We start from the raw sequence: 24,222 nt of genomic DNA on the forward strand, positions 1-24,222 counted from the left end.
ATGTGAGATTTTAAGACAAGAAATAGATCCTTACCTCTCTAAAATCAATAAATTCCACTATCATGCAATGCACATTTAAGGATCAAACATAACCAATAACAGCTACATATGTACTTTCCAGAAGCAGTAAATACAAATAACAAATCCAATAAAAAACCCACCAAATTCTAGATCTATGCCTGTACCTACAACCCAAGTTGGAAACCGTTACTCTAATTATATTCAACACCAGAGCTAATAAACTATTCAGTTGATTCCTGTTTACACCTTTAAATCCTTTCCAACACCAAGTTGGTTGTACTCTATAACAGTATAAACTTAATTGGTAACGTCAAAGAAAGACTTAAATCCTAGTTCTTGGGGGATGGGGTGGGGAGCCCTGATTACATTATGTGATTAAGCCTAGCCCTATAAACATAGTTGCGGGCTCATCCAAAATTCAACAAGAGGATTTTCTTTAGTGTGTTTTCTCCATAAGGGAGCTCGAGGGAGTCAATAATCTCATGTTGGAAGCTTAACATGAGTATATTGTGTTTCACATTAACCAAAGCACTCCAACTAATCGGATGATAGGGTAAGGTCATCATATGCATCCATTCCTAGTAACTAAGGCCAACATCAGATCTGAATCTTGGATGGTCTTTTCAAACTTCTTCTGTGGAACGGCCAATAGCTTCTGTTCATTACCTGAACCGTTTTGATTGGTGCGAAATGATTGTCGTTGGCGCATTTCAGCAGGCAGGTTGAGGATGGAACACTGTATGCTGCCCTTTGTGTTGGAATACACATTGGTTCTTCCTTCCACCAACCATAACATTTTTATCATATAACTGCGATTTTCCCAGTAACACATCAGTCAGCCTTAGGTATAACATCACACCAAATATCCTCTAAATAGAAATAGTTGCAAAGGTAGGAGCAATGCTGGTTTACCTCTAACTTATTGCCATTTAGTAGTGATACGTTGTATGGTTGTGGATGTTTCTCAGTCTTAAATCCAGCCCTTTTCACAAAGAATTCAGAAACAACATTAACACAACTGCCACTATCAACAATTACCTGTATATTGTGATCCCCAGAACGCATACGACTGTAGAATATGCAACTGTGTCAAATATCTTCCCCTTTGGTTCCAGCCACCAAAACTCCAGTAACCACGTGAACTTCATAAGTATCATCATCACAATAACCAGCCTCAAAATCTCCATTGTCCATGGGATAAGGATGCAGACCAGAATCACAGTTGAGAGACAGAGAGAAAAGACAGAATGATTTGGGCTTGTCAATGAGACAGAGGCCACCACTCTTTATAATCTTGAGAATGTTACAAATATGGTATGATTGCACAACACACAATCACACAATTAACGCATTAAACATGTTTATAATGAATCTAGACACTCCAACGTACCTAGTTATATTACACACTACCAAGAGAACCAAACTAGAAGAGAACCGAACCGAACCAGTCTTCAACACTCCCCCTTAAATTGGTGCATAGATATCACGCATGCCTAACTTGGAAACAATAGGATGGAAGGTTTTAACTGTTAAGGCATTAGTGAACATATAGGCCAGTTGGTTCTCAGTAGTAACAAATGGAGTGCAAATCAGACCATCTTCAATCTTCTCCTTGCTGAAGTGACGGTCAATTTCAACATGTTTTGTTCTATCATGCTGAATAGGGTTATGAGCTATACCGATTGCAGCCTTGTTGTCAAAGTAGAGTCTTATAGGCCCTTCAGTTGCTATTTTTAAATCTTGGAGGAATTTCTTTAACCACACGAATTCACAAACCCCCTATGCCATCGCCTTGTATTCTGCCTCAGCATTGGATCTAGAAACTACAAATGATTTCTTGCTCCATGTCACCAAATTCCCTCCAAGGAATGTACAGTAACTTGAAATAGATCGTCGGTCATGAACAAAGCCAGCCCAGTCAGCATCAGTAAAGGAATCCAACCTTATACTTCCATTGTTTGAGAACATGATTCCTTTCCTTGGGGCTGACTTTAAGTACCAAAGAATCCTATATACTGCTTCAAGGTGAGTGGTCTTCGGATCATGAAAAAATTTGCTAACAACCCCCACAACATAGGCAATGTCTGGTCTAGTGTGGAAGAGATAGATAAGTCTTCCAATGAGGCGCTAGTACCTCTCTTTGTAAACAGAGTCACCACCTAGGCTGCCCAATTGGTGATTGACTTCAATGGGAGAGTCAATAGGTTTTACACCCAAGCATCCATGTTTCTTCAAGGTCTATGACATATTTTTGTTGGGAGATGAAGATCCCTTTGCTGGATCAGGCTACTTCAATCCCTAAGAAGTGCTTTAGATGTCCTAGATTCTTAGTTCCAAATTCAGCTTTCAACTAAGTTTTTAGGGATGAAATTTCTGCTTCGTCATCTTCGGTAATTATTAAGTCATCCACATATACAATCGGCGCAGTGACTTTCCCATCCTTGTGTTTGAGAAATAAGGTATTATCAGCATTTCTTTGCTTGTAGCCAAACTTGATCATTGCTTTCTGAAATCTCCCAAACCATGCACGAGGAGATTGCTTAAGCCCATTGAGTGACTTTATAAGTCAACAAACTTTGCCAACTGTAGTAGGCAAGTCAAAACCAGGAGGTATATCCATGTAAACCTCCTCCTCAAGATCACCATTCAAGAAGACATTCTTTACATCCAGCTGCTAGAGACTTCATCCAAGTTTTGCAGCGCAGGATAACAAGGCTCGAACAAAGTTCATTTCTGCAACTGGAGCGAAGGTCTCTTGGTAATCGATGTCATTGGTCTGTGTGAATCTCTTGGAAATTATTATGGCCTTATAACGAGTAACATAGTTGTCAAGGCGGCAAGGCGACCCAAGGTGATGGAGGGGTGTCTAAGAGATTAGACGATAGGGTGCCCCGCCTAGGCAACCAAAGCGACCAAGGCGCCCAAGTGTTATATTTTATTTCCCCTCTTTTCTAACATTATTTAATATGCTACAATATGTACCTTATATCATAAAAAATCAACATTGAGCCACATCAAGTCATCAAAAATCAACATTAAGTCACATCAAGACATCAAAAATCAACATAGAAATAGAAGACAACAGAACTGAAGAAGCAAGCTAGTGGAACTTTGAAACAATCAAAACATACATTTGGTTTATATGTTTTTGGAATTGGTCAATTTCAGGCATACCTAGTCTCACATTTGGTTTATACTAGTCTTAGAAAATATGATCTTATCAATAAGTAATTAACTTGCTCTCGATTTAGAGAAATGTTTTTGTTCCCTAAGAAATTTGATTGATCAAATGATTTTATTTTTACATAAAACTTTTTGTATTAGTTAGAGCATAAAACCAGCTTTCCAACAAATCCAAGATTGGTTAAATCTGATTTATATTGAAGGAGTTATGTTTCGGTCAAACCTTATTTGGCGTGCGCGAATGCTGTCAAAATCGTTCTAAATGAAAATATTTTTTTAAATATCAAAACAAATGAATATTTTACCGCACTTTCGTTTTTTAGCAATGTTTTACCATATTAAGATTTATGGAATTTTTAGATTTGAGAGCAACCTCAGCATTAGAAAGTTGAAATTTCACCTACAGCAAAAAATCGAGTTTTTGTTCTTGAACTGAGGGGTTGATTTTTTATCCTTTCGGAATTTGATTTAAATAGCGGATAAATAAGTGCCAAAACCTGGTTCGATACCAATTAAACCAGTGCAAGGCATCCTACAATAAGGCGGCAGCCGCTTAGGCACCTAGAAATCCGCCTAGACGATGCCTAGACAACTATGACGAGCAATGGTCCCATTTCCATTTTGTTTTACTGTGAAAACCCATTTGCATCTAACTGGTTTCTTCCCATTAGGAGAAGGTACAAGCTCCCAAGTATCATTCTTCTTCAAGGCCTGCATTTCTTCTACCATAGCATTCTTCCATTTTGGGTCAGTAATAGCCTCTTTCCAACCCTGTGGAATAGACACAAAGGCACAATAGGAGGGAGATAAAGATTCATAAGAGAGTTAGAAATAGGGTGTTTGGTACAAGTTCTGACTCCTTTCCTTTGGGAAATAGGTCGATCATCAGAGGAAGAAGATGTATTACCTGGTGCTTGAGTTGGTGGGACCAGCTCAGGGAGCATAGGTGGACATGGTATGTTAGGGATAGTCTTTTGCTTTCTGTGATAGGTGATAAGATCTTTGTGTTTAGTGGCAGCATCGATCTCATTAGTTTGTTCCCCTAAAGTCGAACAGTGTCTATGATGAATGGAGATGAAGGATTCTCTTCTTCTAGAGTCTCCCCCTGAAGAGAAGACTGGTAATAAGGTTCATCCTTGTAAAAAATGACATCCATGGTAATAAAAAGTTTGCGAGAGGGATGATGATAACACTTATAACTCTTTTGAGAAGTAGAAAACCTAAGGAAGATGAATTTGAAGGTCCGAGAGTCAAGCTTTGACCAGGAAGGAGTTATGAGCAAAGCAAACGCATCCAAACACACAAGGAACGTGAGAGGCAATAGTAGGAACAGGAAGCTGATTCACAAGAGTAATGTAGCTCTAAATAGGAGAAGGATCCTACTAGAGGCAAGCAACAGGATCTCAAAGGGGCTGCTGATTCGAATGGACAGAACTGGGGAATTAGGGCAGAATTAGGGTTAGGCTTATGAGAATGGGGTTAAATTTTATATGGTTTTAATAGGCAGGTCTAGGAGGTTAATAATATGTAAAAAAATCAGAGTTTCAATAGGTTTGAAAATTCTGCAAAATTATGGCAGACCTGGCTTATCAATCTGGGTTTTTTTGGGGTTATAATGGTGTGTGGTGATGAGGGGGTTAGAGAAGGAATGGAGGGCTGAAACTTGGCTAGAGTTTAGAGGGGAATGGATAGGGAACTTGAGGGGAACTTGAGGGGAGTTTGAAGGGGATCAGGTGGCTGGAACTTGGTTACTTGAAAACCAAGCTATGGCTTCAATGGAGTTTTCTTGGGAAATTTGCAGGTTTGTTGAGAGAGCTCGGGTTTTTGATTCTATGATCTGATGGGCTCTAATAGGGATCGATGGTCTGATTGGGAGATAAAGGGGTTTGAGGGTTGCCCAAACAATGATATGGAGTTGCAGGTTTAATGGCTGAATGATGTTGGATCCATAGGGTGATTTAATGGGAGGGTCTGAGATGGCTTTTAATGATGGATAACTGAGAATTAATATAGGACAGATGTGAGAAAAATAAAATAAAACAAAGGAGATCGATGAGGGTTGGGATTGGAGGGATAGAAGAAGAAACTTGAAGTTGCAACAAGTCTTCAATGGAGGCAGCAGCTCTGTGATAGAAGGATAGAACCACCTTCCAGCTGTAGAGGATCCTCCCAGCCTTCACGGCGTAAGGAGTCGTAGGAAATCCACCTACCCTTTCCACCTTGATAGAACCACAAGGATGAACACTCTCAAGGAGCAGCAGCAGCAACAAGGCAGCAAACGATTTTTTTTAATTCATAAACTTGTGGGGAGCCTCCCACGATTTAATCTTTTATAATAGAAGGCCATAGGCCAAAACCTAATACAATTTAAACACTCCTTCATAAATCGTGGAAGGGTGTAGCTAAACTTAAAATAACTTAAAGTAAAAAGGCCTAATTGTCCCTAAAAACTTAAAATAAAAGACTTATTAACTAAATCACTTAAATTGAACCATGGTTTGAACCGGTTCAATTTAAGTTTACAAATAAGCTGAGATAAAAACTAAGTATGGAAAAACATGCAAACCTATGCTACAGCTCCAAACTAAGCCTACTTTCATGGCTATTTCTTTTTCTTCTTCTTCCTTCAGGTGTGGGCACTTGGTGCTGCATCAAAGAGTTTTAAAGCCGAGAACACTGGAAGGTACCCAATTTATCAGAAAGGCAGCAGCGAGAATAGCGTCACCCCAATAATAATTTAGGCAAGGTTTAAAGCATCGATATCAGGTATCATATCGGTCAGGTGATTTTAAGAGACATATCGTATCGTATTGAACACATCGGAGATACGTATTAAACAATATAGATACGCATAGAAATGGTCAAGATACACATGGAAATAAACTTTTGGAACAAAAAACAATATAAATAAGCAATATATAACAAGTGTCAAGCATAAACATTAAAATGGTGAATAATGTATAACCAAACAAGTGCATTAAATTGAAATTGCTATAAAAGATGAGATTTCTTACATGTTGTAATTGTCAATAGCCATGAAGAGTATTGGATGATGCAAAGGATGATGTTGTAGCACTCCTTGATTCGTTTTTTAGCCTAAGTGTGGAAAACCAAGATTAAATGCAAGATTTTAGATTCTTGGTTGAGAATTTTCCTTCATTTTTTTGTTAGATTAGGAGTTGTATCATGTCTGTGAGTCAAAATGGCTTTTTTATGGAATGTATCGATGGTATCGGCATGTATCGGTACGTATCGGTAATGTATCGGTATGTATCGAGTCGTATCGGCCGATACGTATTGATACATATCGATACGTATTAAACCACCCACAGAACCCTTCACTGGACGTATCGGTGGTATCGATACATATCGGTGGTATCGTATCGTATGTCACACCTCGGCCCGGTCCATAAGGGCCAAGTGTAACTGGATGTCCCTGACATCCAACCAATCCCCCAGGATCGCAAGTGCAATACCCTATTTACAAACATATCTCACAAATACAGTAAACAGAGGCAGCGGAAACAGTTTAAATAATAGAGGTAACATCAGTAGTAAGAGAAGTCTAAGTGATATTTCATTTATATAAAGGATAAAGCTTGTGATACAACTATATAGTTCTCAGAAGTACCACAAGGTAAAACTATACAAGAACCATAATATAACTATACAAAAGTGTTATAACACAAAAGAGTGGGGAGATAGCCTGGACTGTCAGGCCAAGATCAAGAGAATCCACAATCATCACGTGTACACGAAGCATCGTGCACTTCATACCCCAGTGCCGCAAATCCACCATCAAAAGTAACTAAGTCATCTGAAAAATAAGGATATCCACAGGGATGAGTTCCACTGAACCCAGCAAGGGAAACACACAAGCAAGTGCAAATAGTCTATGATGAATGACCTAGAACTAAGAATGCTTCTAACAACAGTACTAAGTCTCATGAGGTATAAGTGCTACTGCAATAGAATGCTAGCCTCGGTCCCGGAAACACATAACCAGACGTCGGTCACCCAAGCGAAACCATTCTACTACGGTGGAAACCCGCCAGTTCCGGAAGGAACACATCAGACCCCAACAGACCCCCAATAACTAACCCTGCTATTTGTTCCCACAGCAGAGTACACACGCTAACATGGGATAGTGAATGGCATTCCGGAATTTATCCTTCGGACCTACCACGGGTTATCCAACACCTCAACCCCTGTTGGTAAGAGTCGTAGCACTGGGTTCATGCCAATCCTAACCATATGCATACTATCATGATGACATATGAATCATAATATATAATACAGCAATTCTGTCCAACAACATCATCATCATAATAAATCCCAAGTATCAAGTAATAAATGCAAATGCAATATGGGAATGCAACCTAAAATCATGCACATCTAATGCAAAGAAGTTAAAGCTAACAAAAATACATGATCAGTGTTATTAATATGATGCATGACATAGCAACCATAACAAACCAAAATTTATATCACAAACACGCCGAAATTAAAGTCAAAATCCCCTAACCTGAGATAGTAGACTAGTTTAGGCACACAAAATCCAAGCTTCAGGTAATTCAAACAAGGACAGGGTTTAACAGTCCTAATTAGGCACAAAACATCATAAGTTAGATATAGGAAGAGTCCTAGGTTCAAGTACTAGCATTAGGGTTCAAAACCATCACAAAATAGTGAACCGGATTCAGGCTCTGATCCAACCGGTAGACCAGATTCAGACCTGCAACTCCATCCGGTCCATAAAATAGAATGGGTTTTTGGCTTAGATCTTCATAGATCATGACATGCATGGCCAAAAAACTAAAAATTGGATTTAAGGGAGTGAAGAACATGGTATTTGGGTTAAATCAACCCAAATGCATGTAAGATCAAGGTTTTTAAAACCAAATTACCTAAGGTCCTAAGCTTTTGGGGTTTGTTTGAGTTGTACAATCATGGATCCTCACATGTACAGGTCCAATTTCACAATTCAAGCTTTAGTTAAGGTGGGTTAGTAGTGTTGGGTGGTTAATTAAACCCAAAACCACATTCCAATTTGGGGATTTGCCTAAATACCATCAATCCCTAACCTTAAGGCTAAAATTGGTTGTATTCCATGAAGTGTTCAAAGAAGAAGAAGAAGAATTAGGGAATTTCAGTCTAGGTTAAAGACTTACCTGTACTTGAAGATGAAGGAGATGGTAGTATTCAACTCCAATTGATCAACTTCTATCCAGGTATGAAGATCCAACCAAGTGCAAGCTTCCTTCTCTTCTTCTCCTCCCTTTCTTCGCTTTTCCTCAATTTCTCTCTCTTGGCAGATTCGGTTCTTGGTTTAGGAGAGAAAGAAATGAAAGAAATGAAAGAAAAGCTAAGACTTCTATATATAGATGGGCTGCACTAAGGATTGTTTGGTTCAGCCCATAGTGAATCAGTTTTTAAAATGTGTTTTTCTTAACTGATTTTTATAAAAATAAATAGATAATTGATTGTCTAAGTCAAATAACATATGTCATGTGACATAAATAAATAGGAAGGTTAGCTAGGGTAGGCTATGAGAAACTGGATTCCACATTGGGGATGTGGGTCCCACAAGAGGAAATTACCATTTTGCCCCTATATACTAGTTAAATAAAAATTACTATAGATAAACATACAAGAAGGGTTTCTCATCTACAAGCCGGTCAAGAATAGAGTGAGGTTTCACATGCTATTAATCCAACATGCCAAGCTAATGTGTTGTTTTCCGCTAGAAACCTCAGACTCATTAGAGACTAAGTTGGCTGGCTGATCGGAATGCCTTTATAGGCAAGTCTCGAGATTGGTCTGAATTTTCAACCGAGGCAGCCCACATCATAGTGGCTAGCATGGGCATTGAACCAGAACCTGAAATTACATAGGTTCCAAAAGTTCAAATTTATAGCGGGTTTCACATTATATCGGCCGATACATTTCGATACAATTCGAGACAGTCCATTTAAAAAAAAAAGAGACGTATCTGATGCAGGACAATCTTGGACCGGGCCGACCCAACTGGTGTACTACCTTGGACCAACCCAAACCCAGTTGAACTGGGTCCAGTTTGAGTGTTTGAATCTAATAGGATTTTAGGAAGTTTATTTTATTTGGGAAAGTATTATGTAATCTTTTATTTTAAGGTAGTTATTAGACACGTAGGGAAATTTCCAATTTGAGTTTTATTGGGTTTCTATTCTAGTTAGCCTGTTTTTAGTAAGTAATTAGGAGTCTTTATTTTTGGGTTTTATAAATAGATGTGTAACCAATGTATTGGAGAAATTATGCAAGAATGAATTGAAAAAAAAAGTGAGTTTGTGCGTGTGCACACCCCCCCCTTCTTCTCACTGCTTCTTCTTCCCCCCCCCCCTCTGATTTCTTCTCAGATTTCCCCTCTCCTATTTTGTCCCCCATTATCTGGTATCAATTGATGCAGGACAATCTTGGACCGGGCCGACTCAACTGGTGTACTAGCTTGGACCGACCCAAACCCAATTGAACCGGGTCCAGTTTGAGTGTTTGGATCTAGTAGGATTTTAGGAAGTTTATTTTATTTGGGAAAGTATTATATAATCTTTTATTTTAAGGTAGTTATTAGACACGTAGGGAAATTTCCAATTTGAGTTTTATTGGGTTTCTATTTTAGTTAGCCTGAATCTAGTAAGAAATTAGGAGTCTTTATTTTTTGGTTTTATAAATAGATGTGTAACCAACGTATTGGAGAGATTATGCAAGAATGAATTGAAAAAAAAGTGAGTTTGTGCATGTGCACACCCCCCCCCCCCTTTTCTTCTTCTTCTCACGGCTTCTTCTTCCCCCCCCCCTCTGATTTCTTCTCAGATTTCCCCTCCCCTATTCTGTCCCCCATTATCTGGTATTAGAGCCTAAACCTGAGTAAATCTCTCCCCCTCTCTCTCTCACTCTGATTCTTCATCCTCTCAGTCTCTCTTCCCTGCTATTTCCTTAATCTCACTTTTCCCCATGCTATTCTTCGTCCTTCTCTTTCCTATTTCCTCTTCGCTGCAATTGTGACCATAGTTAGTAAATACGCGTATTATACGCATACCCGAACGTTTGGATGAAAAAAACGCCGTATTGCATATAATACTTCAGAGTCGGATAAATACGTGTATTTTAAGGCTTGCCGATTGATACTCGAATGAAACGCGTATTATATGTTTACATATATATATATATTTAAAAAAAAAATTCTATCTTAACCATTAGATTAAAAGAAACCTAAAATCTAATATAACCATTAGATAAAAAAACCTAAAATCTAACCAAGTACCCAACCCTCTCCATTCTTCTTCTCCAGCGGCTGGTTCCCGGTTCCCGGTTCCCCTTCTCCATTCCTCTCTATCTTGTCTTCCTCTTCTTGCGTTCTGCCCTACCGGCGATTGCAGTGGTGTTTCTTGTGGTCGTCAAGCCGGCGAGTGCAGCGGTGCTTAAGGTATTTTCCTAAAACCTTTTCCCCTCCATTCTTGTCCATCAACCATGAGACACGCATGTGGCTGTGTGGTTTGGGCTTGAGTTTATCAGGGATGTTTTCTCCCATTTGTTAGCCACGCATGGAGTTCTCCTATAAGGGATAGATCTTGACCTCTTCTCATGTGGAGGGTGCAAATTTAGTCCTTGTGGGGTGGTGTTTGAGGTTGAGTAGTGAATCAGAGCTTGGATTAATGGTGATGGGATCTTGTTACGTGTTTTTGTTGATTTGATTTCAGGAATTGGAGATAATGGGTTGTTCTGGAAAGAAGAAGGTAAGAAGCTTGACCTGAACATCAAGAGGAGGAAAGCAAGGAAGAAACCAAAGATGAGAAGCTTGACCTGAATAGGCAATTGAGTTGCAGATCCCATTTTTGAACTGTGTTCGAATTGGTTTCCTGAGGGTATTTTCCAGTTTGGGTTGGGATTGGAAGTAAAGAGAAGGGGAGAAATTTCTTGGGACTCAAGGCCAGGGTTTAGGTGATGGGTGAGACAATTGTTGAGACTTTCCCTTAGCCGTTACAGTGTCTTAACTCCTAATTGAGAGAAGCACAGTCAGGGTTGTGCTCCTTTGGTTAAATTAATTGGATTGGAATCTTTGGATAACAACTAAGTTTCTTGTCTCTAAATCTTTGGAATATTAGAAGACAATACATGATTTAGACTTCTAGGTTTGTATTTAGCAAAGATTGTGCACATGTGATGGAGAGAGTGAAGTACAGTGTCTCCTTGTCAAAGGAACCATGCAAACTTTCCAAAATCTGAAATTCCCATTAGTCCATGACAAGGTTGGCCTAGGACACTTTCCTCTCTTATTTTCAAACTTAATAAAGAGTCTTCTTTGCTTGTGTATATGGGATTTATAACTTATTCATCTACCTTGAAGAACAAGATAAGCCAACATATTGGGTAAGTGGTCCAGCTTGATTCTTGGCCCTAAAATCTGAACAAGATAAACCAACATTGCTTCTGCTATTGTAGTAATTACTGTTATAGATCATAAAATGTTTCCAACATTCCTTTTGTTATTGTAGTTATTAAGTTTGGAGATCCTAAAAAGTTTATCAACATTGTTTTTGTAATTGTAGTTATTAAGTCCTGATAAATTTACCAAAATTGTTGTTTCTATTGAATTCAACTGAGCCTTGGAATTCCTAATAATTTCTAGTGCAGAATTGTCGATCCAGTTCTTCCAAGGAAATAAGTAGGTGTTGCATCTCCACATTTCATCTGTGCAACAAGGTGTGTGTATATTCCACTTTTACTTTGTATGGAATAAAATGAGTCCGGTTTTGCAGTTCAATGTGATAGATCCGTTCGAAAACTACATGAAATTGATTCAAAGGATGCATTCCCATGCTTCTTTCTGATTTTGCATGCTTAACAAACCCTTTTTTATTGATTTGTATTATGGAATTTTTTTTTATTTTTTATATTTGCTTGTTTATTAGGACACTAAGGGAAAATGGTTAAACAAAGAGATCAATTATGGAAGTATGTGGAAGATTTAAAAGGGCGTTTCAAATGCAAATTTTGTAATAAGGAGTATGCAGGTGGTATTTTAAGAGTGAAATATCATTTAGCTTGTTTGAAGGGAAAGGATGTTGGGATATGTAGCAATGTGCCTAATGATGTCCATGCTGAGGCACTCCGTGCATTAAGTAATAAGAAAGCTAAGACTAGGGAAAGCTCCACTGCATGTATGTTGGAACTTCACAAAGCCCCCTAGATAGTAGAGAACATATAGGTCAGTCTTCAAGTCTTCAACAACCAAGTGTAGATGGAATGTTTAAGCAGAAAAGCAAAGATGAAGTTGATGATGAATTGGCTCGTTGTTTCTTTTTGAATAACATTTCCTTTAATGTTATTCAAACTCCTAGTTTCATTCAGATGATACGTTCTGTTTGTTGTTATGGTCCAAGTTATGTCATACCTAATTATTCTACATTGAGGACCAAATTGGTACAAAGGGCGAGGAAGGATATGTTGCTTCAGTTAAGGAGTCATGGTCTACTACAGGATGCACTATTATGTCTGACATATGGACTGATATGAAAGAGCGTTCCTTCATTAATGTTATTGCATATTCACTCAAGGGGGCTGTTTTCCTCAACTCTTTTGAGTGCTCTGATTCTTCTAAGATTGGACTATTTCTTAGAGATATACTTGAGCCTATAATAGAGGAAATTGGAGCAAAGAAAGTTGTTCAACTTATCTCAGATAACGCTTCCAACTATGGGTTTGCAATCTCTTTGATTATGGAGAAATATCCTCACATTCATAGGGTAAGGTGTGCAGCCCATGGAGTACAATTACTATTGAAGGACATTGATGCACAAATTTCATGAGTAAAAGAAGTATTTGACAAGGCAAAGTTGGTTGTTGGTTTTATATACAAGCATGGGACTGTTTTAGCCTTAATGAGGGAATGCACAGGAGGCAAAGAATTGAAAAAACCTTGCAAGACCAGATTTGCCTCTAATTTTTTTATGCTTAAATCTATTCTTGATGTTGAGAATGTGTTGAGAGTTATGGTTGCATCAATAGAATGGAGGATCAACAGGCACTGCAGGTCTGATTTGGGTGCAATGGTAACTCAAATAATTCAGAGTACAGAGTTTTGGTTGAATGGAAAAGATGTGTTGTCCATTTTAGAACCTCTTATCATAGTCCTTTGCCTAGTTGATGGTGATGGAGCTACAAGTCCATTTTTGTATGAGGCTATGGAAAGGGCAAGGAATACCATCATAGATCGTTGCAACAGAGATTCATCGAAGTACAAGAGGTTATTGCAATTGTTTGACAGTAAAAAAGAGGCAAACATAATAAATCCTGTGCACGTGATGGCAGCTTTTTTTAATCCTTTCTTTATGTATGATGGAAAAATTTCATACTACCAAAATTATGTGCAACAAGCAGTAATCTATATATCATAAAGACTATGGTTTCTCCAGATGACAAGAGAATTTGCAAATAAGTTCATAAATTATTATGAGAAAGAAGAAAAGCTATTTCAAGAACTCTTTTTATTAATGGTTGATTGCCATCCACGTAAGTAAAAAAAATTTGATAATTTTTGTTATATTCTTATTTTATTTCTTCTTTATTTTTATAAATTTGATAATGAATTTGTTCTTTATTATTTCCTTATATACTTTTATGTTTGTAGGTTCATGGTGGACTATGCATGGAAGTTGTGTTCCCTTGCTTCAAAAGATAGCTATTCGCATTTTGAGTCAACCTTGTAGTTCATCATCATGTGAGAGAAATTGGTGTGCTTTTGAAGCTGTGCAAACCAAAAAGAGAAACAAGCTCTCTCCTGAGATGTTGCAAGATTTGGTTTATGTAAGGATGAATAACCTTATGAAACTCAAATCAAAGGAAATTGAGAAATTCAGCAAGGACTCAATTGTGTAGATAAACTTCTTGAGATTCCAATCAATGAAGATGATGAAAGAGTTGGACTTGAAAATGAGGGGGATACAATGGTGGAAGATGATCAAACATGGCTTGATAGAGAGCTTGGGCTTGGATCTGCATTTAATTCTAATGAACTTTATACTCCAATCTATAGTGGCAACTTAAGTCAGCTGCGTACTAGTATCACTCCTTTCACACATGAATTAGAGACACAAGCACCATCAGATTGAGGACCAATTGGTGTTTTGTTTTCTTTATGACATGAACTATGTTTTGTGGATTGCATAGGATAATTTGATGGGTGATCTATACATTTTATTGTAATAAATATATTGTGGGATTTTCATGGTTCTATAACACATAATGTGTTATTTTTGTCTTTGATGTTTTGATTTATTTGGTAGAGTATCTGTTAGACTTTGATTATGTTATACTTTGTCATATTTATTGTTTCATTCCATTGAGGAATTTGTTGTTCAAATTGATCCACAGTTTTCAAGAAACTATTCAATGACCTTTGTTGGTTATATTTTTTCATACTGTTATTTTTTGGACTTTAACAAGGATATAAGCAATATTCATTTCAATCATCCCTTTTGATTGGCCATTCTAATCCCTACAATAAAGAATGTAATGAATCTAGGCTTGTTAACCAATCAAACTATATATTTAGGCACATCAGTAAATGCTATTATTGTGTTTCTTATGTGTACATGTCTATTGTATAGTGAATATATGCCCGTATTTTTGCTCCCGGATTTTTATAGAGCAACCGTATTATACACGTATTAAACACGTATCATATTATTGCCATAGCGTTTTATTGCGCCGGATTTTTTGCAAAGTATTATTGTCATACAGTCCATTTGACTGCCGTACGTATCCGTTCCCGTATTGTTGCCGTTCCGGAACTTACTAACTATGGTTGTGACCAAACTCAGCAGCAACCATACCACCAAGCCCAACCCCACCCCCAACAAACCCTATTCCTGCATCTCTCGCAATCTCTCAACTCCATCCATTCACTCCCACATTTAACAAAAAAAAAATCGTATGTCCCCTTCCCATAGCAACCCTCTTCCTCCCATCTCACTGTGAAACCTTACCCTTTCCCTGTCCATCGACTCCATTGAAACCTAAGCAGCAACCCCCTTGCGATTCCCATAAATAAAAAAATGGAGCAAACCACAAGCCTTCGGTCCCCACCACAAGTCCCCTCTCTCCTATTCCCCTGTGCTAACCCTTCCCCCACTGCTCTCACTTGTTTTTTCTGCAACTTCGATCAACATCATCACTCTCGCCCAAGGTTCCGCCAGAGCAAAAAAAAAAAAAAAAAAAAGTGGAAGGCGTACCTGGTTGCTCCTGGATTTTCTCCTCCTTCCTCGCATCACCCCCATAGTCACAACGTAGGAGACGATCACTTTCTCCAATATTACCCCCTCTTCTAACGTCTTAACTCTTGCCTTGTTAAAAGGTCTTAAATTCCTTGTGATACCATAATCACCCCTCTGTTAACAGATTCAGAATTAGAATAAGGCTTGGATGATCTAAGGTAGACCCCAAGCAATGTATTTATAATAAGGAGTCAAAATTACAAGGACATATTTGCCCCTAGCATAGCCGACATGACTGTACACATAATATAAAGAAGAAAATGTCCAGAATACCCAATTACAAGGACATATTTGCCCCTATCATAGCCGACATGGCTGTACACATAATATAAAGAAGAAAATGTCCAGAATACCTCCATGATATTCTGGCTCATACAATCCAACACCCTCCTTTCTATTTTGTTCCCCTAGGTCTTTTTTTTATAGTTTCCAAGTTTACCCCCCCTAACAAGTACTACACCACATTTTTTTTTTCTTCTCTTCAGTTTGCAGTAGGGGTGTCAATGGGTCGGGTTGGGCCAGGCCTGCCCTAAACCCTAATCCAACCCTAGGGGCCTTAACATCAATCCTAACCCAACCCAACCCTGGCAGGGCCTAAGAAACCCTCAACCCATCCCGACCCTGCCAGGGTTTCCCCTAACCCGACCCAGCCCTGATTGACCCTGATTGGGTCGGGCAGGGTCGGGTTGGCCCTGATTGACCCTGTCTTGACCCCTGACCCTGATTTTTGTTTATTTTTATTCTACTTCCCATAAAAATAAAGATTACAAGATTACCCTGACTAAACAAATAAATCCCTAAATATCCTACTGAACCAACATCTGTTACCTGATCATACCAACGCACACTATAAACCGAATTCAACCTATTCAATTCATAGAAAGTTTCTAACAGAGCTCACGGATTTGGAGAAATTAAACAGAGCTCTTGGAATTGAAAAGAAGAAGAAACAAAATCCAAATAGGCTTACAGAAGGGAGACGGGATAACTTGGATTCAGTCATCATGTACTAATGAAATCAACACAAAAATAAAAATCTGCCCAGCACAAACAATCTTCAAAAGGACAGCAATTCAACTCCAGATGGATCTCCAAGCCTGGAGATATGAAGAATAGTAGTAGGGAATACAAACTCCACAGAATAACACTGGTATATATATCCAGTTCATACAGACCGCAGCACACTACTTCAAATCTTAAGTGAAAATTCCAGAAATTGGAAGATTTTCAATAGCACACAATCCGGTGGTCAAACAGACCCCAAACCAGAATCGAGTCTTCTATTTAAGAGGGTTAACAATCCCCCAAAACCTTAATCTGATCTGCTTGTCAGATCAGAACCCATAGCAAAAATAGATGATGAGAAAAAAACTGAAAAATAGAGTATTGCCATATGTGTGGAGAAATCTAACTGGTGATAACCCAGACCTCTGATCAACTCAAAGCATAGTCAAGTCCCCCTTGCCAATAATATGAATGAATTCCCAAAAGAGTAGGGTTGAAGGCTGGCTTGATGCAATGTATTGATGACACACCTTGCTGCTACAATGAGCAACCACAGAAATAGGGGTTGATGCCCTACTATGGATCGAAATCAATTTTGAAGGAGAGAATCCTTCATGAAAAGCCAGCAACTGATAGTAGACATTACACCCGAAGATTTGCAGCAAAAGCTGCATGAAGGGAAAGAGATGGAGTTTGGAGAAGATTTGCAGCAAACCCAAACAGCGCATGAAGGGAAAGAGATGGGGGTGAGTGAAATGTCAATCGCATTTAGGGTTTTGAGGGTTATGAGTGTTTTTTTATTATTTTCCATTTTTGAGTGTTAGGATAAAGAAGATTTATAATATAAATAGGGGAAAGGCTTCATACACGGTCGTGTATACCGTGTATGTGAGAGGTCTCTCACAAAGAGTTGGAAAAGTCATAAATCCCAACCCATTAATTAATGCCTTGAAACTCCCACCCTCTCACATACACGGTTTACACGACCGTGTATGAAAACTTTTCCCATATAAATATAAATATCTATAAAAGTATATATATATATATATATATATACTTATAAACTATACAGGGTTGGGCAGGGCCGGGCCGGGCTCAACCCGAGGCCTAAACCTGATCCCGACCCAACCCTGCCAGGGTCAAGCTATTTCTAAACCCTAACCCGCCCTTCGGGCTAAAAATTCAAGGTCAGGTCCGGGCCGGGTTCAGGGCGGGTTCAGGCTGACCGGGCTTTCTTGACACCCCTAGTTTGCAGTCCAATAAATTATAAATCTGCAGATCAATTGAATAATCAAACACAGAATGAATCCTCTCCCCCCCCCCCCCTTCTCCCCCCTCCTCTACCTCCTACCCTCTCTCCGGCACCCCACCCTGTACCCTCCGTCGCTGCCCCCTCTCCTTCTCCATCATCCCCACCCATCTCCACCATTCCGCCTTCCCCCCCCCCTCTTCAGATCCTTCTGTAATTGTTTCCCCCCCTCTGCCACCACCCCCTTTACTTCTGCTGGACAGAAACAGTGGTCATCCCTATTCCCTCAAACCTCTACTTCCACTCTCGATACCTCCCTTCAATTTGTCAAACCTTCCTCTGAAAATGGGGTCGCATTTGCTCTCTGTCCCAACTCCATCCTCTCTCCTGAAATCCCAAAATGGAAATCTTGCCAAGTTGGCCATTTTCTGGGAGCTCGTCCCTCATTCAACATCGTCAAAGCTTCTCTTTCTAAACAATGGAAAGTCTCTGGCTTGCTTGATGTCTTTCTCTTTGACACTGGAGTGTTCATCTTTAAATTCTTCTCAGATGATGCCAAGTCTAGAGCCCTTGATGGAGCCCCTTGGATGGTAGGATCCAAACCAATTTTCCTCCGCCAATGGCAGCCCCATCTCCTTCTCCACAAGGTCGACTTCAGCACCATTCCCTTGTGGATCATCCTTCCTGGTCTGCAACTCCATTACTGGACCCAAGATTGCCTAGGCCGAATAGGCTCTGTTATTGGGTTTCCGCTGCGCATTGACCATGGTACCCTCAAAATGGACCGTTTATCCTTCGCAAGGATCTGTGTGGATGTCTCGGCCGATGCCCCTCCTCCTTCATCCATCTCTATCAAGGAAGAAGATGGCTTTTGATTCGAGCAGCCAGATAAGTATGAATGGATCCCCCCTCCACTGCATTCAGTGTAAAAACTATGGCCACCATTCTAAGGACTGCACTACCTCGTTGCCCCTAGCCACGGCTGCTCTTGCCTCTGCTCAGAATCCCCACAACGATTATGTGCCTTCTCCGGCAATCACTCAAGTGTCTTCTCTGGCAATCCTCCTTGGTGCCACCACCCATAATACAGCATTGACTTCCACTCAGGTGTCTTCTCCGGCAATCCTCCCTAGTGCCACCACCCATAATACAGCCTCGACTTCCTCTGGCTTCCCCAAATCTGTTAGTCGAGGTAGAGATCCCATTCGGCACAATCGTAATCGACGCCACCATCGCCGTCGTCGTCAACAAGACTATCAATAAAAACCCTCAACGTGTTGCCACTGGTTCTCCTCCTTGCACGACGCACCTCTGGCCCCCGATGCGATGGCTCTCTTGTCGCCAGTATCCTCAATGCCTGCGCCTGCCTTAAATCTCAAAGATCCCGTTGAAGCTAGCCCTACTATTAAAGCTCTCTCTGCTACGGCTTAGACGAGATCCCTACAACTGCTCTTTGTCATGCGTCCTAAGTCTGGAAGGTACACTTTTCCCTCCCCTTCATCCGATGTGCCGATCAGCAGACCATTTGGTAAGAAAGCTTTTCCTGTAGGTGCTCCAGTCGAGGCCCAGGCGATGTCCATCGCCAATTGCCATTCTAGTGCTTCGTCTCCGTCTTCTACGGTAAGGTATGCAAGCCCTTTATCTGTTTCAGACCACCCCCCCTTTTTTACCCCCATTTTACCACTTTTACCCCCTGTTACCTAACCCCCTGGCCAACCACCTCGCCTTCCACGTGCCCCCCTTTCAAATCAAAACCCCCCCACTCTCTTAATTTATTTGGGCCTTCCCCTTAGCCTATGACCAATTGCTTTTGCCCCCTCCTATTTCCCGGCCCAGTCTCTCGGCCCAACCCCTTCACAACTTAACCCATCCCCCCCCCCCCAACCCAAATCCAGTCCTTTTTTACCTATAATCTCCCCATCTTCCAACCCCCAGCCCACCTTTACCACAAATACTTCCCCAACCCACCTTCCCACTCCCTGACCCGATCCATCTCTTCCCCTCCCTCTCGGCCATCTCCCCCCTGTCCCCCCCCCCCTCTGTTTGACCTGACCACCCATTCCCCTTTGAATTATCAGTCCTTATCCGTAGGGATCCCCTCCCCCTTCCCCCCCTGCAGGTAGCACTGTAAATGGATAATCGAAAATCCGAATTCGATCCGCATCCGTATCCGTTTAGGGGCATCCATATTCGATTAGAGATATCCAGAAAAAAATCCGAATACTCCGATAAAAATCCGAATCCGAATACTTAATTATAAAAAATTAAGTAAATAATGATCTTGAGGGTTTTTGAAGATTCAACAGGTTCTAGAATATGAGGAAAAGAGAATCATGATCTAAAACTATGGATTGAGAGTGAATATATCCACTAGGGGGAGGAAGGTTCGGGTTACACAAGGCAGAGGTGTAAACGGATGGTCAAAAATCCGAATCCGATCCGCATCCGAATCCATCCGAATCCGTTTAGAGGTATCCGTATTCGACCAGAAAATATCCGAATCCGATCCGTTTACAGGCCTACTTGCAGGCCTCTTGTCCGCAGCTCGACAATTGTCTTTTTCCGCCGTGGTTACAAAAGCACCCCCCGGTGCGCTCTTTGCTTTTCCCCCCTCTAGTTCTCAATGTCAACCGGCTTTATTTGGAATGTCAGGGGTCTCAATTCCCTAGCTAAGCATCAGGATATTAGATCCCTTATCAAATCCACCCATTCTTCTTTTTGTGCCCTCCTTGAAACCCACGTTCTCCAAGAAAATGCTGTTCACATTGCAGCCTCCATTGCCCCCTCCTGGTCCCTTCTCTTCACAATTTCTCCATCTTTCTCTCTCCGTTCCTAATTCCCCTACCATCTTCCACTTGACAGTGATCTATGCTTGCAACCAAGCTGCTAGCCGTCTTTCACTTTGGTCTGATCTCTCCCTCCTCAAGTCAGGCATGGATTCCCTTGCTTGGGGTTTAGGTGGTGACTTCAACATGGTGCAGTCTCAAAGTGAGAAATTGGGAGGAAGACCCATCGACCCTTCTTCTGTCTACGCCTTTAATGATTGCATTGAGGATCTTGGCATTGATGATCTTCGCTAGTTTGGTTCCCCCTTACTTAGAACAACCGTCGTGTGGGACCAGACCGCATTGCTTGCAAGCTGGACCGCTTCCTATCTAATGAAGCGTGGCTCACCTCCTTCCCCACTCCCTAGCCAACTTTCTCCTTCAGGGTCTTTCTGACCATTGTCCCTGTCACATCCTTATTCAGCCCTCGGTTCAATTCCCTAGTGATCTTTCTAATCAGGTGTGTATTGCGTGTCAAGTGCGAGATTGGCATCGAGAAGCCGTGGGCCCAGTAGTGCCCGCATACGACACCGCTGCGGAGCTTTGCGGGTCGGTAACCTGTTCGACCAATCAAATTGGATTGAACTAGAGGCTGCGGAAGCAGCTCGGTTCTATTAACTTCATACCGAGAGTATGCGGCTGAAGATGAACTCGGGTCTATGACTGAATATACAAGGAGCGAAGCAACGAGATTTAAGGAGAGGAGACCGTTCTTCTATTGAAGAGGTTCCCCTTCTTCTATGTGAGGTGGGGCGTACGTAAGAGCGGAACCTAGATAGAACGCGGAGTGCCGGCCTAGGCCACCAATACAGTTACCATGCTTACCAGACTCCCTTGGAAATAGCAAGGGAATCTTACTAATGGAACATATAGGAATAGTAAGACCTATTGTTTCTTTTGGTGCTCTTCATAAGCAAAAGGCATAAAAATATACAATCCAGATAGGTCCTAAGCCTTTCAAATTCTTTGATATGTGGACCTCCCATCAACTCTTCCTCCCCACTGTCTTGAAAGCTTGGCGTATCCCGGTCTCCTCCCCCTCCCTCCCCCTAATTGCCCTTGCCAGCTTCGTAACACCAAGTCAGCCCTCAAAAGCTGGAATCTCTCCACCTTTGGTAACATCAATTCCATGCTTTCCTCTTACAAATCCAATCTTTCCATTGTCCAGTCCACACTCCAATCTAACTCCCTCAACCCTGAGCTTGCCCTCAAGGAGAAACAGCTCTCGGAGGAGCTTCACTCCCTCTCCTCCCTTAAGGAAAACTTCTTGCGCCAAAAATCCCGCATTAAAAGGTTAGAGCTGGGAGACTCCAATTCAGCCTACTTCCACAGATCCTTAAAAGCTAGGCTCAACTCTAATTCCATCACCCTCTTGCATTGCCCTGATGGCTCTCCCCTAACCTTGGTCCACGATATCAAATCGGTAACCATAGTTGTCAAGGTGTCGCCTTGGCGTCCAAGCGGAAACCCATGTATTAAGTAAGCCTACGCTTAACAAGACTCGTGAATGGCGGCCGCCTTGGCCATCTAGGCGGCTGCCTTGGCCATCTAGGTGTCGCCAAGGCGGTTAAATCGACGCCTTGGGACGCCATGAAGGCAAGGCAGACGCCAATATGGAGTGTGTATTTGTTTTTTGTTTTTTTCATACACTTATATATTATTTTTTTTGTTTAATTGGTATTGGTTGGTGTATAATTATCTCACATATGCTGCTACATGGGATAAATAGCCTTTACAACTAAAAATATAAAATCCCTAAAAGTTAAAACGTAAAACTGTAAAAGGCTTTTTAACTTCTTCTCTAAGAAATTAAAAGTAAAACCCTCGACTCCTCTACACAAAAGGTTGTGCGACACTGCGACCTTCCACCTTCCTTTCCGGCTCCGGCAACGGTAACTCGACTCAGGTAAAGGCGAAGCTTCCTCCTCCTACCTTTACGGTAAGGTAAGTCTCTTCTCCCTATGCTTCTTCTTCTCTGTAACGGTAACTTCTTTTGATCTTCTCTTTTTTTTTTATGCTTGGTAACTTCTATGGTTCTATGATGCTTCTTCTTTGTAGTCTGTAACGGTAACTTCTTGTCCTTTTTTTTTTCTGCTTGGCAACTTCTATAGTTCTACTTCTATGCTTCTTCTTCTCTATAGAGTGTAGTCTGTAACGATAACTTCTTCTCTGTTTTTTTTTTTTTTGTTTGGTAACTTCTATCTATGCTTCTTCTCTGTAGTCTGTAACGGTAACTCTCCTTTTTTTTTTGCTTGGTAACTTCTTTACTTCTTCTGCTTCTTCTCTGTAGCCTGTAATGCCTACTGCTGCTGCTTTTTTTTATTTTTTAAGTCTGTAACTTCTAAGCTTCTTCTGCTTCTTCTATGTTGCTTTTTTTTTTTTGGCTTGGTAACATGGTTAACTACTGCCTGCTGCTTCTCTGGAACGCACTTATATCCTACTACTGCTGCTGCTGCTTCTTCTTTGTTTTTGTTTTTTTATTGGTTGACTGCTGCTTCTTCTTCTTCTTCTTCTCTGTAGTACTAACAACTACAGCAATTGCTCAAGAGATTTGGTTCTGCTACTTCTTCTATGCTTCTTCTGCTTCTTATTCTCTGCTGCTTCTTTTTTTTTGGCTTGGTAATGGTATTATAGTAACTTGGTTAACTGCTGCCATACTGCTTCTCTGTAACGCTCTAGCTTGCTTTGCTTCTTCTCTGTTTTTTTATTGGTTAAGCGCTTCTGCTGTTTCTTCTTCTTCTCTGAAGTACTAAGTACTAACAGTCTAACACTTGCTGCTGCTGCTTCTTCTCTGTTTTGATGTTCTCTTTGTAATGGAGAATACCTGAATCACTAAAATAGATAGTCAGATACTAGAAATCTAGAATATTAGATACTGATGTAGCTTCCCTGCTTCTCTATTTTTTTTTTTTCTTTGCAATGACATGATGTGATGATGAATTGATGATAGAGCAATGGATGCTGATGCTGCTTCTTCTTTTTTTTCTTTCTTTGCAACATTTTTTTCTCTGAAAGTATGAATCAGAGATTCAGAATCATGATGATGAATCAAAATCATGATTTCCTTTTTTTTCTTACCCTTCTTGCTTCTATGTTTTTTCTTTTCCTTTTTTTGTAGTTACTTTTATCCCTTGGCAGTTGGCACATTGCAAGCCTGCAAAGTATTGAATATTGATTCATTACACAATGGATAGCAACGGCGAGGGTGGTCATGTTGGCGTTGCTAGTAGTGGGGCTGATAACGGCAGTACTGCGGGGTATGATCCATTCAAAGACCCAAAGAGGAAGGCCAAATCAAATGACCCAGGGTGGAAGTATGGGTATTGGCCTGACCTTACAGACAAAAATCTTGTCAAATGCAATCTGTGCAAAAAAGATCTCAGAAGTGGGAGTAAAAGGATAAAGCAACATTTGGTGGGTGGATATGGAGATGTTGCGAAGTGCACCAAGACAACTGCAGCAATTGCTCAAGAGATGAATGCAGCTTTAATGCGCAATAGGAAGAAGAAGTTAGCAGATATATTGGATGACGATGATGATCATGAGGGAGGAGGAGCAAAAGAGACATATGTAGAGGTTGAGCAGATACAGTCTCAATCTGGTCCTGGTAGGTCCCAATCTTCTTCCA

The 24,222-nt window shown here is 40.6% G+C and overlaps 1 protein-coding gene and 2 long non-coding RNA genes across 4 annotated transcripts in view; 2 read left to right on the forward strand and 1 right to left on the reverse strand.

Moving 5' to 3' along the window:
- LOC122646581 lies at positions 1 to 24,114 on the forward strand. The gene is made up of 3 exons (XR_006330653.1): positions 1 to 126; positions 7,211 to 7,212; positions 24,099 to 24,114. It is a non-coding gene; the product is annotated as an uncharacterized LOC122646581 (long non-coding RNA).
- Positions 1 to 24,222, reverse strand: part of LOC122646579 (bifunctional peptidase and (3S)-lysyl hydroxylase Jmjd7) — a 44,214-nt gene that overhangs the window by 4,828 nt on the left and 15,164 nt on the right. The gene's annotated exons all lie outside the window — the stretch shown is intronic.
- On the forward strand, positions 13,331 to 24,091 carry LOC122646580. The gene is made up of 3 exons (XR_006330652.1): positions 13,331 to 13,342; positions 23,843 to 23,851; positions 23,987 to 24,091. It is a non-coding gene; the product is annotated as an uncharacterized LOC122646580 (long non-coding RNA).

Source organism: Telopea speciosissima, chromosome 11 (genome assembly GCF_018873765.1).
Source record: "Telopea speciosissima isolate NSW1024214 ecotype Mountain lineage chromosome 11, Tspe_v1, whole genome shotgun sequence".
Taxonomy (NCBI): domain Eukaryota; kingdom Viridiplantae; phylum Streptophyta; class Magnoliopsida; order Proteales; family Proteaceae; genus Telopea; species Telopea speciosissima.